Source organism: Apium graveolens, chromosome 7, assembly GCF_009905375.1.
Source record: "Apium graveolens cultivar Ventura chromosome 7, ASM990537v1, whole genome shotgun sequence".
In the NCBI taxonomy this organism is placed as follows: Eukaryota; Viridiplantae; Streptophyta; class Magnoliopsida; order Apiales; family Apiaceae; genus Apium; species Apium graveolens.
The window spans coordinates 254,969,588-254,986,775 of record NC_133653.1 but is presented as its reverse complement, the minus strand read 5'-3'; the positions used below and the strand labels follow the sequence as shown (position 1 = coordinate 254,986,775).

Below are 17,188 nucleotides of genomic sequence, written 5' to 3'. Positions count from 1 at the left end.
AGTAGTTGATATGCCCTGTAAAATAGTACTCCATGACATATGTCTGTTACATATTCATTAGTTTTATTTTATAGTGTTCTTTTGAATAAACCCTTGCTCCTTCTCTTTCCCTGTCGCTCCACTAATTTGATATATAATATATAGTCTACTGTTAGAAGATTCATTAGATTTCCACGATAATCTCTATTCAGAACCGGAAAAATATAATGTTCTCAACTCGTGTTATTATGCTTTACCAAGTAAATTTTTATGCCATGTACAGTAATTTGGTTATCTAATTAATTAGAAAGCAGCCTTACCTGACAGAAATTCCTTTCCAGGAGGAGCACAGATTCCAGGGCAAGCCAGCTTGGCTTGATTTGTTTCTGAGTAAAACTTTCTTTGATCTTTGTTCAGTTCACGACCTTTGCAAAAATGATCGGAACAGATAGTGCATTAATTGTAATTTAGCACTATGTCAATACTGTATCGCATCAGGTTCACATAATGGACACAATATATTAAAGCTTTACCGACATGTCTACAAGGATGTTGTCCCCGTTCGTGACATGGGAAATTATATAGATTGCTCCAAGATTCTGGTATGTGATCAAATTAACACTACAAGGAAAACCGGCTCACACAACGGTTTTTGCCCGTTATCTGATACCCTGAAAAACCGTTGACTATTGAGCCGCCGTCTCTTACATGGATCAGACAACGGGAAAAAACTGTTGTGTGAATGAGCACAGACAACGACCAGAGTAGTAAACCTGTTGTGTTACATCCAGAATAGACAACGCATTCTTGTAACTTATATTGTAAACATCTGTATTAGTCAAGTGTTCTGGAAACGGTTGTGTAGTGTGTCCATAATAATATAAGAACAAAACAAGTAATACAACTCTTATTGTCCTCAAATGGTTGTTCTACAGATCAACACACAACACAAATGAATTAAATAGCTCTTGTAGTAAAATTCTACAGACAACGCTTACATTTTGTTTTGTGTTGTAGGAACTCTTCTCATACAAGATTTGTCCTGTTTCGTGTGTTGTGTGATTTAGTTTCACACTTGTCTTTTAGTTTACAATGTGTTGAGTTAGTGTTTAAGACATGATTCTTTTTATAACAAATGGTGTTGTCTGAACATAATTAGTTTTATAGAGAAGGGTTTTTTATTCAGTTTGGTATTGTGCGAAAGTCAATATTACAAGCTTTTAGTTTTTGAAATTATTGTGTGAAACAAACTATAACAATGTTTTAACTGGATAACTTACGGGTTAAAATCCCCTCAGACAATGGTTTCCAAATGCAAAGCAAATAAAGCAACATTGTAAAATTAATATGCCATCAAATTTAAAATCCAAAGAAAAACCATTGAGATTACAACCAAGTCATCACCATTATACTAGCAAACAACCAACCCTCCATTACTCCAGCAATCAACCAACCATCCATTACACCATTTCAACTAAAAACCAACTAAGTATAACCAAGTTCTATCTTAAGAAAAATAAGACCATTCGAGTACATGTACTTCGGGACTCTATATTGCTTGTTAAAACATATAAAAATGAAAAATCTGAGTTAACTTTCTTTAGAAATTCAGGTGACATTTACATGTGCAAACACACATGACGCTTTCTCTAGTATACGCACTAATATGCCAACTATAAATACCTTTTTTGCTCAACTATATCCAACTATATTTTCCAATGAATTTTTAGCTTTTGAATCCCCTGTAATAGGTTCATATCATCCATAAATTTTGATTCCCATGGCTTGAAGATTAATAATTGATTTTCCTGTGGTTGGCAGTTGTCCAAGACATTCTCGTGGTCTTTGCTCTCGGGTCTTGTTTTGTCCTGCAAATTCCAATAGAGAAACAAAAACATTAAGCTCCTCGTGACTAAAACTTCCTCTCTTCATAAATTCAATTCCATGTATCAATTTATGCAAATAATAAAATACTTCAGGTTTAATTTAAAACAAAAAGTTCAAACCTAATGATCACTTTTACAAACTCCATTTTCTTCTAGCAGTTATCTTTGTACAGTTCACACAAGAATCTTCAATACACTCTTCAACGATACCAACTTGGCAATCTTTGGTTAGTCAAGTTCAACCTGCAAAAAAAGTATATGTTGTTGATACACGAGAGTTGTGTAAGCTTCTATTTTATTTTGTATTCATACAAGACAATTAATAAAGACCTCCACCAAATCACAAGATTCGACCACACCTTCTAACCCATCACTCACATCTTGTCTTCTATGTTCGTGGTGTGGATGTTGGCTTCCAACAAGTATCATCCTTTCTATTGAGACAATACCCCTACAACAGTTGCAACTCTAGATAACTTTTTTCCTCCTCTAGCAACAATCTATACATGGGCTTGGTTAAACATATCAACAAAGTTTATATAATCTCTCCGCATCCCATTCAAACTTGTTTACCAGGTACTACAAACAACCAATAGTTTGATAAAAATAGAACAAAGTTAAGATACATGCATTCTTGAATCATAGTACTTGCAAAACCAATAATTTCTTAAATCAATCATATAACTTTGTTTAGAATAGACAGCATGAAAATTTATTTAATCTGAAGCAAAAAATATTAATTAAAAGCAATAAAATCAAGATAAGAACAAATCATATATTAAAAGCATCCAAAAATCAAGAATCTATTGAAACAAAATATGTGAATTGAGCAATCATATAACTTAAATTTATCCAGCAGCTAAGAAAACATACATAGTGAGCAATCAAAAATTAATTAATATCATAGGACCACCTGCAAAATGGATGAAATAAAAATTGCAGTATAAAATTACATGACATAACAAATTAGTAGGTTTTTAATACTAATACATTAATTGAACATATGAGCTCCTTTAATAATATATGAAAAGAATATAAAACCCAAGGCAATGAAAATAAAATCATTTAAAAAAAAAATAAGACAAGTGTATACCTTTAACCCAAAAATCGAACTAGGGTTTGCGTTTGAAATCGAGCTTTTGAATAACTCGAGATAGGGGTTAGTTTCTAAGATTTGAATTGGGGTTTGGGTTTGGATTTAGAGAGGTGAGAGGTTAGAGTAAATTGAGGTGTTAAAAATTAGGTTTTAATTACACAAATGGTGTGATGGAAAGAGAGGCCGCATAGGAAGTTCAAACAGAGAGAACATGAGAGAAAGGGAGTTACAGCTTAGAGAGGGAGATGGACTACCATGTAAAGGGGAAATGAGTGAACAAAAGATGGGGAGATAGAGAGAGAGAGAGAGATCCATGAGAATGGGGGAGTTGGGACAGAAAGAATGGGGAGATGGAGAGAGAGAGTCAGTGATGAGAAGGGAGAGTTGGGAGAGAGAGAACAGGGAAAATAGAGGGGTGAGAGCAGAGACCGATGAGAAGGAGATATAAACGGGGTTAACAAAATGGGGGGAGATATAAGGGGGAAATAAAATTTTCACTTGGGGGCAAACTAAAAATAGAGGAGATGAAATGAAAAAATGGCCTAAAAAGTGAAATTTGGGTGAAGGGGGAAATGAAAATTTAAACAAGGGGAAAATGAAAAAGTGGGGTTTAAGGTGAAATAGGGGTAAAATATGCACAACCAAGTGTTCATTTTTGCCTCAAAAGCATTTTTCTACTCATCCATATATATTCATGTAATTGCTCATTTGAAAACAAAACCACCTTGTTCAGATAAAGACATTTTCAAGAAAGGCAAAAAGCTCAGATCCCCCATTTCTAGCAGTTAAAAAAAGAGGAGCCGTGGATGATGCTGAAAATGCAGCTTTCGCCAGCCACCTAATTCTCAACGGTGAAGTTAAGGAAGGGAAAAAGAACAAAAGGAAAGGAACCCCTCAAAGGGCTCCCTTCTTTTAATTTTTTCTAAACTGAAGACAACATGTTAATGCCATAGCCTTGAATCTCATTATCGTACTTGGTACTTTTTAAGAAAAATGAGTGGTTTTATGTTCTGTTTTATGATTTTATGAACTATGGAATCTCGTATTCACATGTTTCGATCAATCATGATTTGTGGAGTCTATATTCTGGTTTTTTATTGCACATAATATGTTGGCTTTATAAACCAATCACTTATTTTCAACCAAATTATTTTTATTCAGATGCCAATTATTTGAATTGCAAGACGTAGCTCACCTGAATGCTTCTTATGCAACTCAAAAAGAAGTTTCTGTCAATGATTGACAGACCAAATCTGTCATGCCGAGAAGCCTTGGAAATCCACATCTAAGCCAGTCTAATCAATTAAAGATATAAGAGATTAGAACTCTAAAATTCAAAAGGAAACATTAGTTATAAAGCAAAAAAATACTCATATAGGGAGAAAGAAGTAATTGAGATAATAACCTCCATTCATAATCTAATTTCTCGGGTAGTGGTACCACCGTAATCTTCATAGTAATCCTTTGCTCATGTTCAGCAATACCTCAAGGGTTCTCAACTTTGATAGTATAGTCTCTGACTCCGGTTCATAGTCCAGCGCAGACATGCAAAATTCGATATTTTCAAAGTAGCTAGTTACAACTTACAACCATGCAACCCCTCTATTGAAACATCAAAAAAAGAATTTGTGACATTAAGGTATTGCCGTTAACAAGAAACCTAACCAAAATTGTCTGTAAGAAAGTAATGAGCTAGAAAATGATGAATTCTTTCCCTGGTTGAGTGACAGATTGGTCAAATAAATTATAATCCAACAAATTTAATCTTAAAAAAATCAACAACGCGGAAAATAGGAGAATTAATTAGCTAAGATCGGATGTCCTCAGCTGTTTACTGAAGAAAATCATTGGAGAAGTATGTGAAACTGGGTAAACCGAGATTTCTAGAATACACAAGGGAAGTGTCCGTTTTTTAACGCACTGCAATTTCAATACTCACAAAATAGATATTTTTATGGTATCAATAAAATATTAACCGCAGGTAAATCAATAAATCAATCATACCCGGTAAATACATGACAGTGCTCATTTTAAAGAATGAATATGTTGTTTGCTCAAAAGACCCCAGCTTGTGCACATATATGTGTCTTGGAGGTATAAACTCATATACAATGATATATAAAAGTATGTAAGAGTAAGCAGAATAATGATTTTTTTCGCATGTGACTTACCTATACCGTAAGAACCGTCTTCCTCCTTATATCTTAATGTCTCCGGACCAAAAACTCATGCCTGTTGCCACATCCAAGATTAAGCCGTATCATTTTTTCTTGATTACAATTAACACCGGAGACTGTAATTAGCGATTTGCTCAACCACTTATACTATTTGAAATCGGCAACTGAACCGAGATATTGTTGAAAATATGATACTACTTATATTTGTTAATCGAATAATTTGATAAAACCCTAAAAACACCGACTAATGCAATTCACAGTGTAAAATCGAATAGTTGAATAATATATAATCGAGATGTCGAAATCCAAGAACAGTGTAGGGAACCAGCTGACCAATTCCGATAAGTTAAATTTAGAGAGACGAGAGTGTAATTATTAATTAATTAAAAAAGTATAATTCTTCCACCCACACTTCCAAACACGTACTTGGATATGCACGAAAAACCGATCCGGCTGGGTTTTAAACGGGCTTTAAAAAAGTCCAAATTTTTTTAAAATGAATTGGGCCGAGTTTTTTTCAAATTGGGTCAGGCAGGAACGGACCGGGCTTCCTCTAAAATATGAGGCATGTTTTAGGCCCGCGAGTCGTATGGGATCGGGCCGAACAGGGCTTTATTCGGTTTTTTTATTTATATATTTTATTTTATTTTATGTTTTGTACCTCGATTTATAAGTAGTTTAGATACCAAAAAAATAATATCTCGAAACTCTAACCATTGTTACTTTCTTTTTGTGATAAATCAAGAAATACATATTTCCAAATATTCATTACATCAGGCAAGCCCGTCGTATTAGGTTTTTTAAGTTTGAAGCTACCGTAATTCATTGATGTTGTTGTTGTCTTGGTGGCTTATTAAAAATAAAGGATAACAGAAAATTGTCAATCCTGTTATTGGCCTTACCACGGAGCAACATTACTAATGGGACTGAGAAACTGCAAACTTGCAAACTAGTAATAAAAAAAATTGGATTTTTATTTATTCGGGTCAAACCGGGCTTCTATCCAAGCTTGTTTAAATCTGGACTTTTATCCAGCCTTTTATACGAATTTTCATATTTCGGATCGGGCCAGATTTTCAAGAAAAAATGAGGCACGTTGTCGGGCTTTTTTTCAGATTAGGCTTTTCGAGTTTTTTTCCGAATCGGATCGGATCAGATCGGATGTGACATACCTCTCATATCTCCTCAGCGGATTCGATCGAAGGTTCTTTAATTTTACTATATGCATATATTCATGCCACATATAATACTATAAGAATTTTCTTGGGATTATTTTCCGAACTATTTTGGTGTAGCACGGTTTAAAAGTCATGTGCATGATGGGACATGTGCTTTTTTTAACTTTAATTACAGTTTAATTTCATTTGTTTTTAATTTCCGTACAAATCAGATGGTGACATATTATAGAAGGGAATGCCACATCAGCTCGATCGATGTCTGTCAGATTCTACTTAATGGAAGGACTCGATTCAAACGATTGGAAACGTTTAAGGACCATTGCGGCCTATCAAATAAAACAGAAATAGTTCAGCGGCTTGTCAGTTTATTTTCCCGTTTATAAAACTCAAAGACGAGGCTTTGCCATAAAATCTACTATGCTGACTTTTTTGAAGTTTCAAACAGTATCACTCGGTTCATTCATGCTGCTCTCAAGTACTCACTAGGCTATATTTTTTTTTTTTTTGACGAAACTCACTAGGCTATATTAATTCAGCCAATCAGCTGCATCGGAACTCTCTCTGCTGAAACACAATATGCATATATGCAATGACAAGTTTTCTGTCCAGAATTACGTTTTTCTTGAGCTCCTTGGGTAGCAACGGAACTGATCACTTCAAGGATCAGTTCTTTCTTTATTCTTTCTGATATTGCCGGCGGATTATCAATGTTTATTTAATGATGGCGGCTTCAAGAACCTTCAGTGAGATGCTGATTTCTTGGCAACATGACAAGTCTTGAAGCGCTTCATGCTGATCCCTAAAAATTGTCATGAATGAAGGTTCATGCTGATAAATGTTTAGACACCACTTTCTCTTTTTGTTTTTTGATATTGTACGAAACTCACTTCTAAAGGACATGTAAAATATGCCCCAGAGAGTAAACAAATGTAAAACAATTAAGTATAATACGATTTAACAACACGTTTGAACATAATGATCCAAATATCTAAGGATTCAGCACAATTGAACCATTTCTAAGAACTACATTAAATTTAACAAAAGTTTCAACCAAGCATAAATTGAACCTATTTAATACAAGGACAATATGAGTAGCTATTAGGGGAATAGAAATGTTATTATCTAAAAGAAATAAGTAAACTGTGGGAAACAATCCTAGAATGTTCCCTATATTTTATATTGCTACTGTGAAAAGTATTATCAGTAAGAAAATTCATGAAGTATTAAGTGAACTCATATTTTATATTTATACATATATATATAAATATAACATCAAGGATGAGAGCTGATCGATGAAGGTTTATCCCTACAAGGCTACAAATGATGTGAAAGACACAAGTATACTCCCTTCACATAGGACTTGCTACAAATGCGTTATTTCCGTCTAGTCTTGTTTCTCTCATGTCGCATGTATGAATACATATCGTTGACATAAAGAAAACAAGTAAATCCTACACTGTAACTGCAATAATCTCCACTCACTTTTTCCTCGATTGCTCCTACTCAACCATTCCCACAATCAAACTCCAGTGAACCAAATAGCTGCCAATTCGAATTATGCATATCTAAGATCGAATTATGTACATTCAAGTCAGGTGTAATATTCTACGAACAATAGCGCTATATGATACCGCATATGTAACTTTTTGTTATCTCTTTTATCACACTTATACATGAAATGTACACCCAAATCAATTACAACCTCAGAAATTCCTTGATCTACCACAGGAACCTTTTTCTCATAAAGAATTCTTTGCTAGATATACAGCACCAACACATTGCATCTCAAGCTGCATTTGGTAAAAATAGTACAGTGAAGTAGTGTTGGTTTTAATTTAAATTTGGTTTTCGTATTTTGAAGTTTGTATTTAAATAAATCAGCTGTTAAGTCAGTACTGCAGCTAAGGCTTAGTTAGGTGTTTGTTTCCTGTTTTATAGGATCGTGGAGTAGTAGATGAGGAGTAGGAATGTAGTCGCTATTTACTAGGAACCAGCAACTCTTGTTTCTATTTAAGTACTTCTTGTAATCTCTTTGGCGGAATAAGAAGCTAAGTATCGTATTAAGCTCTTCAGATTTATCTACTTGTGTTAAAGAGTTCAAATATATAGTTCTGTTTTTACATTTGGTATCAGAGCTCGTATATTCAGAGTACTCTCGAGACAGCACTGTAAGATGGATAACGGGAAAAACAAAGGTGGATCGTTTGGGCTAACTTACCCAATGTTGGCCAAGGGAAATTACACGGCGTGGGCTTTAAAAATGAGAGTGTTTATGCAGGCCCAGGGAGTATGGAATGCGATAGAAGCGCCTGACCCCAAAGATGAGAAGAGTGACAAGATTGCCTTGGCCATGATTTATCAGGGCATACCTGAAGACATGTTATTATCCATCGCTGAAAAGAAAACAGCCAAAGAGGGGTGGGAAGCCATTAAAGTCATGTGCCAGGGAGCTGATCGTGTAAAGAAGGCCAGAGTGCAGACACTTAAGGCGGAGTTCGAGACTTTACGGATGAATGATGGTGAGCAACTTGATGACTTTTATATGAAGCTCAATGGTCTGGTGTCTACCATTCGAGCTTTAGGAGAGGAAATGCACGAATCATATGTTGTTAAGAAATTGCTTCGAGCGGTTCCGTCCAGATTTCTCCAAATAGCTTCAACAATCGAGCAGTTTGGAGATTTAGAGAAAATGACAGTTGAAGAGACCGTTGGTTCGCTTCAAGCTCATGAGGAAAGATTGAAAGGGCAGAATGAGACAGCAGGGAGTAAGTTGTTGTTGACAGAGGAGGAGTGGTCCAGGCGTGAGAAAAATGACACTAAACTTTTACTCACACGGGAGGACTGGCTAAAACGTACAGGCAACAATGATGGGACTAACAATTGGCGAGGTGGTCGTGGTTTCAAAGGCATGAGTCGAGACAAAAGCACTGTGAGGTGTTTCAATTGTAATATGCTGGGGCATTATGCTGCAGATTGCAGGAGGCCTCGTCGAGAAAGAAATCAAAAGTCTGAAGCAAATCTGGTGGAAATCAAAGATGACGAGCCTGCATTATTGCTGTCTGAGCTAGATGAAAGTAAGACACAGATGGTGTTGCTGAACGAGGAGAAAGTAATCCCGAGATTGGAGACAAACCCAATAGCGAAGAGAACGCCACAAGTATGGTACTTGGACAATGGAGCTAGTAATCATATGACCGGAGATAAAACAAAATTCTCGACGCTGGATGAAGGAATAACAGGTGAGGTAAAGTTTGGAGACGGGTCAACCGTGAATATAAAAGGGAAAGGGTCAATCACTTTTAAGTGTAAAAATGGAGAAGAAAGAATATTTGCTAATGTATTCTATATTCCATGCCTGTGCAACAATATTATAAGTCTTGGACAGATGTCGGAAGAAGGTAACAAGGTGGTAATGCATGGTGATCTATTGTGGGTTTATGAGAAAGATGGGAGGGCGTTGATGAAAGTTAAGAGGTCTGTGAATCGGCTGTATAAAATTATGCTGGAAGAGTCACTAGGTGCCTGCTTATTTACACAGAATACAAAGATGGAAGAAGAGTCATGGCTATGGCACTGTCGCCTAGGCCACGTCAATTTTAACGCAATGTCCATCATGAAGGAAAATGATATGGTTGTAGGTTTACCCAGATTGCTTCAACCTACTGAAGTATGCAAGGGATGTCTCATGGCGAAGCAAACACGGACTCCGTTTCCCTCTCAGTCAAGCTATGCATCTAGCAAAGGGTTAGAGCTGGTCCACGGTGACTTATGCGGACCAATCTCTCCACCGACCCCATCTGGAAAGAGGTACTTCTTACTTTTAGTCGATGATTTCAGTCGTATGATGTGGGTTTTCTTTTTGTCAACAAAAGATGAAGCTTTTGAAGGTTTTAAAAAATTTAAAGCACTGGTTGAAACTGAGTCAGACAAGAAAATTAAAACTCTTCGTACTGATAGAGGTGGTGAGTTTTGTTCCCTGGAATTTAAAAAATTCTGTGAAGATGCTGGAATTTTTAGGCAATATACTGCTCCTTATTCTCCACAACAGAATGGTGTGGTGGAACGAAGAAATAGAACAGTTGTAGCCATGGCACGAAGTTTTTTAAAGGAGAAGGGCGTACCGTCAGAATTCTGGGGGGAAGCTGTAAGGCACTCAGTATATGTGCTAAACAGATTGCCTACACGAGCCCTGTCAAGCCACACACCCTATGAAGCTTGGACAAGGCGTAAACCTGATATCTCTCATCTCAGAGTGTTTGGTTGTTGTGCGTATATGAAGGTACCATCGGTGCATACTCAAAAATTGGATGATCGCAGTCAGTATGTTGTGTACCTTGGACGGGAACCCGGCACAAAAGCCCATCGTCTGTATGACCCGGACAAAAAGAAGGTGTCTGTGAGCAGAGATGTAAAGTTCGTGGAGTCAAAATCGTGGGCTTGGAACATCATGGGCAAAACAAATGAAGCCCATACTCAGTTCTTTACTATCGACATGCCCCATGAACAAAGTTCTAGTGAAGCTAACACAGAGGAAGTTGAAGAACCTGCAACACCAGTTACCCAGACTATATCAGTCCAGTCGAGTGAGGCACTCCCATCAGATGGATCAATATCGACAGGTAGCAGTAGCTCTCAGACATCAGGTGCAAGCAGCACACCAAAACGTTTCAGAACGTTGTCTTCAATTTATGGCACGACAGAAGATATAGAGGCAGAGGATGAGCAGTTGTTATTCTTGGGGGTCGAGGAGCCAGTTACATATACTCAGGCAACAAAAGAACAGGCTTGGAATGACGCTATGCGAACCGAAATAGAAGCTATTGAAAGAAACAATACATGGCGGTTAGTCGAGCTTCCCACTGGCCAGAAACCAATAGGTTTAAAATGGGTCTACAAATTAAAGAAAAATACGGAAGGAGACGTGGTGAAACATAAAGCGAGGCTTGTCGCAAAAGGATATGTGCAGAAACAGGGAGTTGACTTTGAGGAGGTATTTGCGCCAGTAACCCGTCTTGAAACTGTGCGTTTATTGTTGGCGTTAGCAGCAAAAAACTGCTGGGAAGTCCACCATCTTGATGTTAAGTCAGCCTTTTTGAATGGTGATCTACAAGAAGATGTATATGTTAATCAGCCAGAGGGTTTTGTGCAAACAGGCAAGGAACAGATGGTGTACAAGTTAATGAAAGCGTTGTATGGACTTCGACAGGCTCCACGGGCCTGGTATGCTAAGTTAAACAAATGTTTGGAAAGTCTGGGCTTCACTAAATGCCCATATGAGCATGCAGTATATACGAAGCGGGTAGGCAATGAAACAGTGATAATTGGAGTATATGTAGATGACTTGTTGGTTACAGGAACCGACCTATCACTTATAAAATCGTTCAAGGAACAGATGAGTCATATATTTGATATGAGTGATCTTGGCAGATTGTCTCATTATCTCGGAATAGAAGTGAGCCAAGGAAAGGAGTTCATCGAGCTGAAGCAAACTTCACACGCAAAGAAACTGCTAGAGAGGTGTGGTATGGGCGAATGTAAGCCTACGAAATATCCAATGGAGCCAACATTACAGCTGCACAAGGATGTGAATGGAAAACCAGTAGACTCAACTGAGTTTAAAAGTGTTGTGGGAGGTCTGAGATATCTGGTTCATACGCGACCAGATATCTCCTATGCTGTTGGAATTTTAAGCCGTTACATGGAGCGACCCACGGTCATGCACTGGAATGCAGTGAAGCGAATTCTCCGTTATTTGAAAGGTACGCTTGGTTTTGGTCTGATTTATTCAAAGGGAAGTGGAAATAACATATTGTCGGGGTACTCTGATAGTGATCTAGCGGGGCAAATAGATGACAGAAAATCTACTGGGGGAATGGCATTCTATTTAAATGAGAGCTTGATTACATGGGTGTCTCAGAAACAGCGCTGCATAGCTCTATCATCATGTGAAGCAGAATTTATGGCAGCTACAGCGGCTGCTTGTCAAGGTATATGGCTACGAAATTTGCTGGGAAATATTACAGGGGAGAAGGTAGGTCCTGTAGTCTTATACATAGACAACAAGTCAGCGATCGATTTAGCTAAGAATCCTGTGTTTCACGGGAGAAGCAAACACATTGATATACGATACCATTTTATTCGTGAATGTGTTGAGCGGGGTGAGATAAAGGTTGAGCATATTGGAACTGAAAATCAGCGTGCAGATGTGTTGACTAAAGCTATGGCCACCGTCAAGTTCGAGAGGCTACGGGCACTGCTTGGCATGAAGAACTTGCAGAAACCAAATTTAGATTAAGGGGGTATTTGTTGGTTTTAATTTAAATTTGGTTTTCGTATTTTGAAGTTTGTATTTAAATAAATCAGCTGTTAAGTCAGTACTGCAGCTAAGGCTTAGTTAGGTGTTTGTTTCCTGTTTTATAGGATCGTGGAGTAGTAGATGAGGAGTAGGAATGTAGTCGCTATTTACTAGGAACCAGCAACTCTTGTTTCTATTTAAGTACTTCTTGTAATCTCTTTGGCGGAATAAGAAGCTAAGTATCGTATTAAGCTCTTCAGATTTATCTACTTGTGTTAAAGAGTTCAAATATATAGTTCTGTTTTTACAAGTAGCTGGATATACAAAGACATTTAACTGATCTGCACTAGAGTAAATATAATTTGTCAAAAACGAAACATATCTGGTGAAGTTACTCGTGCCATTGGGTTTTATGTGTGGTGGTGATAACAGCCATTCAAATGCAACAAACTGTGGGTTTTCTCTTTAAAGCCTATGCCACATAAAGAATCTGGTTCCAGGGCAGATGAAGAACATGCATGTGACTCTCGTAGAAGGATCTTCAATGACCCATCTCTTCATCGATACTGCAGTCTCAAATGCAAGGTAAGTCACATATACAAATATGCACAACCAAGTGTTAATTTTTGTCTCAAAAGCATTTTTCTACTCATCCATATATATCCATGTAATTGCTCATTTAAAAACAAAACCACCTTGTTCAGGTAAAGGCATTTTCAAGAAAGGCAAAAAGCTCAGATCCCCCATTTCTAGCAGTTAAAAAAAGAGGAGCCGCAAATGATGCTGAAAATGCAGCTTTCGCCAGCCACCTAATTGTCAGCGGTAAGTTAAGGAAGGGAAAAGGAACAAAAGGAAAGGAATCCCTCAAAGGGCTCCCTTCTTTTAATGTTCTCTAAACTGAAGACAACATGTTAATGGCATAGCCTTGAATCTCATTATCGTATTTGGTACTTTTAAGAAAAATGAATGGTTTTATGTTCTGTTTTATGATTTTATGAACTATGGAATCTCGTATTCACAGGTTTCGATCAATCATGATTTGTGGAGTCTATATTCTGGTCTTGTTATTGCACATAATATGTTGGCTTTATAACCAATCACTTATTTTCAACCAAATTATTTTTATTCAGATGCCAATTATTTGAATTGCAAGAGGTAGCTCACCTGAAATGCTTCTTATGCAACTCAAAAAGAAGTTTCTGTCAATGATTGACAGACCAAATCTGTCATGCAGAGAAGCCTTGGAAATCCACATCTAAGCCAGTCTAATCAATTAAAGATATAAGAGATTAGAACTCTAAAATTCAAAAGGAAACATTAGTTATAAAGCAAAAAATATACTCATATGGAGAGAAAGAAGCAATTGAGATAATAACCTCCATTCATAATGTAATTTCTCGGGTAGTGGTACCACCGTGATCTTCATAGTAATCCTTTGCTCATGTTCAGCAATACCTCAAGGGTTCTCAACTTTGATAGTATAGTCTCTAACTCCGGTTTATAGTCCAGCGCAGACATGCAAATTCGATATTTTCAAAGTAGCTAGTTATAACTTACCACCATGCAACCCCTCTATAGAAACATCACAAAAAGAATTTGTGACATTAAAGTATTGCCGTTAACAAGAAACCTAACCAAAATTGTCTGTAAGATAGTAATGAGCTAGAAAATGATGAATTCTTTCCCAGGTTGAGTAACAGATGGTCAAATAAATAATAATCCAACAAATTTAATCATAAAAAAATCAACAGCGCGGAAAATAGGAGAATTAATTAGCTAAGATCGGATGTCCTCACCTGTATACTAAAGAAAATCACTGGAGAAGTATGTGAAACTGGGTGAACCCAGATTCCTAGAATACACAAGGGAAGTGTCCGTTTTTTAACACACTACGATCTCAATACTCACAAAATAGATATTTTTATGATATTAATAAAATATTAACCGCAGGTAAATTAATTAATCAATCATACCCGGTAAATACATGAGGGTAATAGTTAAAAGTACCGACTTTTCGAAAGGATTGTAGAAAAATAACGATTTCTGAATGACATGGTTGTAAATACCGGATGGAAGACACATTCATCATTGGGGTACTACATAATACACATTTGTGTCCGGAGTATAGTTTGTTACGCATTTATAATTAGGGTATTGTTTAAAAAAATCACCTAATACGCAAGTAGACATGGGGTATCATGAAGAATACCCAAGTGAAGAATGCGTGCTTCTCAAACACCCAGATGCCATATGCGTATTTCCGACTTACTTGATCCACATACCTCACCAGCTACAGCTCACAAACAGATAAAACATTGGATGTACTCAAATCTCTCTGTGCTCAAACTATTATATACACCTTCAGATTATTTGATTACTAGATTGAATGTTCGCGTTATAATATGTTTATATGAAGGAAGGCTGAGGTTTGATGATGGCTGAGGTTTGATGATGGTACGTGAAAAGGAGTTGCAAAAGAAGCGAGAGTTTAGGAAAAGGGGATGGATGATGCTAGTATGCAATACGCATCTCCTGTTAGGGTATTTAAATGGGTAAAATTAGCCATCTTATTTAAGAATGGGTATTTTGGTTAATGATGACTTATAATCGCTTGTGCACAGATATGTGTCTTGGAGGTATAAACTCATATAAACTGATATATTACAGTATGTAAAAGTAAGAGAATAATGATTTTTTTTCGCATGTGACTTACCTATGCCGTAAGAACCGTCTTCCTCCTTAATTCTTAATGTCTCCGGACCAATTAACACCGGAGACCGTAATTAGGGATTTGCTCAACCCCTTATACTATTTGAAATCGGCAACTGAACCGAGATATTGTTGAAAATATGATACTATGTATATTTGTTAACCGAATAATTTGATAAAACCCTAAAAACACCGACTAATGCAATTCACAGTTTAAAATTGAATAGTTGAATAATATATAATCGAGATGTCGAAATATTTGATTTTTTATTTATATATTTTATTTTATTTTATATTTTGTACCTCGATTTATAAGTAGTTTAGATACCGAAAAATAATATCTTAAAATTCTAACCATTGTTAATTTCTTTTTGTGATAAATCAAGATATACATATTTCCAAATATTCATTACATCAGGCAAACCCGTCGTATTAGGTTTTTTAATTTTGAAGCTACTGTAATTCACTAATGTTGTTGTGGTCTTGGCGGCTTATTAAAAATAAAGGATAACAGAAACTGTTATTGGCCTTAGCAACATTACTAATGGGACTGAGAAACTTCAGACTTGCAAACTAGTAATAAAAAAATTGGATTTTTATTAATCCGGGACAAACCGGGCTTCTATACAAGCCTTTTTAAATCCAGACTTTTATCCGTCCTTTTATCTGGATTTTCAGATTTCGGGTCGGGCCGGATTTTCAAGAAAAAATGAGGCACGTTGCCGGGCTTTTTTCCGGATCGGGTTTTTCGAGTTTTTTTCCGAATCGGATCGGATTAGATCGGGTGTGACATACCTCTCATATCTCCTCAGCTGGTTCGACCGAAGGTTCTTTAATTTTACTATATGCATATATTCATGTCAGATCTATACTATACTATTATAAGCAAAACATATGATAATTTGGTTGGTTGGTTCACATCTTCCTAAAAAGTCTTTTCTCACCTTCCAAAATAAAGTTTAAACAATTATAATTTAATTAGAAAAAATAAACCATATATTTAATATAACTACATATTCTTATGAATTATTATCCAACTTAATTTCTAATCACACTCAACTTCTATCTTATCTCTTTTATAGGGAAACCAACACTTTCAAGATTAATTTTAGTAATTCAAATTATAATATAAAAAAATAATTAATAAATCAAGAAAAAATTACCACTTTCATATAGGCCTTTACCGCATCCGCAAGTAAAGCGGAGGCCGTATTAGAAAGACTTATTAAGATTTATTATTTAAATTATAAGCAAACTAGGGGATAATTTGGTTAGGTAATTCACACTTTCTTAAAAAATCAGTTAACACCTTACAAAACAAAGATTAAACAATTATAATTTAATTAAAAAAGATAAACCATGTATCTAATATAACTATATATTCTTATGAATTATTATCCAACTTAATTTCTAATCACACTCGACTTCTATTTTACCTCTTTTATAGGAACAAAACATTTTCAAGATTAATTTCAGTAATTCAAATTATAATATAACAAAATAATTAATAAATCAAGAAAAAAAAATCAGTATTAAGAAAAACAATATCATATCATTCAAATACACCACTGCTATTCACTACCACTTTCATATAGGCACTGCATCCGCACAGTAAAGCGGAGGTCGTAGTAGAAATACTTATTAAGATTTTAACTATTTAAATTTTGAATTTTTCAATAATATAATACATATAAAATAATATGTAAATATTTTAACTTCATTAATCTCAATAATACATACTTATTATTTTTCTTAAATTATTTTGATATAAAATAATAAAATTACAAATGTTATAATCAGTCCATGCATCGCACGAGTTATATGCTAGTATAATACTACAACAATTTTCTTGGGATTATTTTCAGAAA

The 17,188-nt window shown here is 35.8% G+C and overlaps 2 long non-coding RNA genes across 6 annotated transcripts; both read right to left on the bottom strand.

The window, feature by feature from the left end:
* Positions 1-1,565: 1,565 nt before the first annotated feature.
* On the bottom strand, positions 1,566-3,410 carry LOC141672598 (uncharacterized). Of its 5 annotated transcripts, XR_012555611.1 has the most exons (4): positions 2,959-3,410; positions 2,196-2,444; positions 1,986-2,108; positions 1,566-1,847 (listed from the first exon to the last, which is right to left on the bottom strand). It is a non-coding gene; the product is annotated as an uncharacterized LOC141672598 (long non-coding RNA). The 5 variants fall into 5 exon arrangements; XR_012555608.1 differs by lacking the exon at positions 2,196-2,444 and having other exon boundaries at positions 2,959-3,387; XR_012555609.1 differs by lacking the exon at positions 2,959-3,410 and having other exon boundaries at positions 2,196-2,809.
* A 9,521-nt stretch (positions 3,411-12,931) lies between these two features.
* Positions 12,932-15,087, bottom strand: LOC141675196 (uncharacterized). The gene is made up of 4 exons (XR_012555934.1): positions 14,783-15,087; positions 13,988-14,183; positions 13,776-13,876; positions 12,932-13,420 (listed from the first exon to the last, which is right to left on the bottom strand). It is a non-coding gene; the product is annotated as an uncharacterized LOC141675196 (long non-coding RNA).
* Between the last annotated feature and the right edge of the window lie 2,101 nt (positions 15,088-17,188).